Genomic DNA, 2918 nt, shown 5'->3' with positions numbered 1-2918 from the left:
AGGTTGCTATAATTGTTGATAAACTGATAATTTACAAAACTTTGTAGGATACCAAGGTGAGGGGCATGCGAAAAGACTGTATCGTCGCTTAGACTTAAGAGACAGAGGATGTTGTAAGGGATGATGAGTGGTGAGATATAAGATATGATTCTGAGTGGACGGGTTGGGTTTGAGAATATTTATGATATTTGTTGCTATTTCGCATGTGTTAAGGATGCAAACTACTATATCCCTTTTACTTTATTTTTCACTACTTGTGGATGCTTGTGGATTGGAGTTTCGTCAAGCTCTACTGCTATAATTAGACTATTAATGTTTTTTTGTTGGTTTAAGCCTAGAAAGTACTGAAAAGTATGCAATTGAATACACTCTGTTATAAAACTATCTTATTAGTGTTTCATCAACCTCGATGCTTGCACCGTCTCATCCAACCACACCAATTCTTGTGTCACCGCTCATATTTGTTTGAGATTAATGCCATGATTCGATTCGATAGTAATAGTACTAAAGACTAAAACTACTGAGTATTTATCTGACGTCTGGCCAGGCCAGGGGCGATGACGACGGCCGAGCTGCCGGGAGCAAACGATTGTTAACAACCGCCACTGGCTGATGTGCCGTCCAAACGACGTAAAGCTAGCGTGTGGGCCTCACCAGGCGTCAGCAAACTCAAACGTAATAGATGGGGATTAAAGGGATGGAGTGATTTTGTTGCTCACGGCATGGCAGCAGCGAGCGACGACCTTAACGGTGAGCGGGCCACGGCCCACGGGTACTAATCGCTCTGCTTCTTTTTCTTCAGGTTGGGGGTCGAGGGAGTGGCAGCAACCTGCAAAAGAAGAGCTCTCGATTCGAGTCAGAGTCACCGGGGATCCGAAACCGTTGGCGTCCAACAGGTGGGTGACGCGCACAGCGCAGTCGTTTATCCGCTTCGCTTTCTCCTTCCTGCAGCATGCACAGTCGTCGCTGCTGCGGTGCAATTCAGTCTTGTCTCCTCTAGCAGGTGCTGCCTCCGAGTCAGTGGAGTAAACACCGATATGATTTTAAGGTTGGTTTGAAACAGTGGTCATTACTAACTAGTGACGTTGGTGAGTCGACGATCGATATGGCCCGTCGGATTAAAACCAGTACCGATCGATCGATCGGTCCGTATATTTTTTAGACGGTCTGGTTGATATCGACATCAGTACCGATCTCTTTTAGTCACGTGACACGTTTGATTAGTCTACACCGTTTAAAACCATTTCAAGTCCCAAAAAACGAAAAACAAATTCTATTCTTTCTAAAAAATAATGAAATTCAGTCTATAAATAGAGACAGGTGTATAAGTTCATTCACACCTTTAACTTTCCATTTATACTCCTACTATTTCTTATTTTACTCCATCTATCCTTTCGCTCCACCAAATAACTCTTGTCATGTCTTCTTCGGGCTCCAACATTGAGATGGTCGAAGACGGAGTACTCGATATGTTGCGTCAAACTATGATGGAAGCGATGATGAATCTTGCATTCGAGTCTACAACAAGAGGAAGATGAAGGACATAGCAGCGAAGCTTGTATCGATCGGGATCGTGAAGTCGCCCATAACTCATCCGTTGAAGGTACCACATGCAGAGGAGTATCTTCCTTCGAATCTTGGAGAGGTTGGGTGGACATTTTCTCTATTTTACTATTAGATTGAATGCACTCAACCATAACGGTTTCTTCCCATAAAAAAATGCAATGCTGCCATGCGCATGCTCGTATAAAGTAGTGTTGCCGACTCCATTGATAAGTATTTAAAAATAGAGAAAAGCTCGGTATTATAATGCCTTGAACATTTATGTAGGGGTTTCATTTCATATTTTGGTGATGAGTATAGTAGTTGTCCTAGTATTGACGATCTTAGATGTCTTTTAGCAAAGGGGGAGAGAGAGTTTCTTAGTATATAAATTGCATGTATTAAAAGTGAGGGAACTATCCCGTTGGATGGAAAAGACAAATTACTAGGGGTGACATTAGATCTACGATCCTCGTGCTCGAGACGGTTATCTTGTATGACATATAGATTTGGTTTACTTTTTTGGGTTAGTAGGGTGAAACAACGACGTCAGCGTGTTGAACCAGTCGTTGTTGTTTGCTAATGTGCTCAAGGGGTATTACTGGATGTGAACTTCACGGTGAATGAACATAAGTACAACCAAGGCACTATCTCGTCGATGCCATCTACCCCTGTGAGGCTGTGACCAGTGTTTGAGAAGACCATTCTCCTTCCACAAACTCTAAAAAATTGATGTTTGTTGTATGCTAAGAGGGCACACAAAAGAGAGTATTTGGGGTTCTCAAGGCTCGCTTTTATGTTTTCGCTATCCGCGATTATTATAATTTTTTCACCAAGTATTGATGCGATCATACAGACATTTATCACTTTGTATAATATGATCATTAAAGGATAAGTGTGGAGGAGCATATGTTATGGACGGCTATGAGACAGTTGAATCCTCCATTACATCACAAACTATCACCCTTGAAGCACTTGCGAGTTTTGCAGTCATGCTTCAACTTGAGTATGCTATTTTGGTTCATGATCAGCTCCAAAATAATTTAATTGAGCATATATATCTAAGATCTTCACCATGGTAATTGGATTTTATGTATGAATTATGAAATTTTAATTTTTATGTTTAAGTTATGTAGTTTTAAATTATTTTCCTGAATTATATAAATTTATTTGTTTATGTGACCGATGCATTTTTTATTTCAACGAAACAATGTGTTTTATATCAACTTTTGTGAAAGAAAAACTGATGTGATGTTAAAGTGGTTGTAGACTGGCGCTAAATAAAAAGCTGGTGAAGATCGATAATATTGTCCATAGCACGATCGATGGATGATATATCGATATAACGGTAGACAGAGACCCGTAGTTGGAACTGT

The 2918-nt window shown here is 40.5% G+C and overlaps 1 long non-coding RNA gene across 1 annotated transcript; it reads left to right on the top strand.

The window, feature by feature from the left end:
• The first annotated feature begins 717 nt into the window (after window positions 1-717).
• Window positions 718-2008, top strand: LOC109943742 (uncharacterized). Its single transcript, XR_002266824.2, has 2 exons — window positions 718-896; window positions 1456-2008. It is a non-coding gene; the product is annotated as an uncharacterized lncRNA (long non-coding RNA).
• The last annotated feature ends 910 nt before the right edge of the window (window positions 2009-2918 follow it).

This window comes from Zea mays, chromosome 1, assembly GCF_902167145.1.
Source record: "Zea mays cultivar B73 chromosome 1, Zm-B73-REFERENCE-NAM-5.0, whole genome shotgun sequence".
NCBI lineage: Eukaryota > Viridiplantae > Streptophyta > Magnoliopsida > Poales > Poaceae > Zea > Zea mays.
The sequence above is the reverse complement of the archived record's forward strand: the minus strand, read 5'-3'. Positions and strand labels throughout refer to the sequence as shown.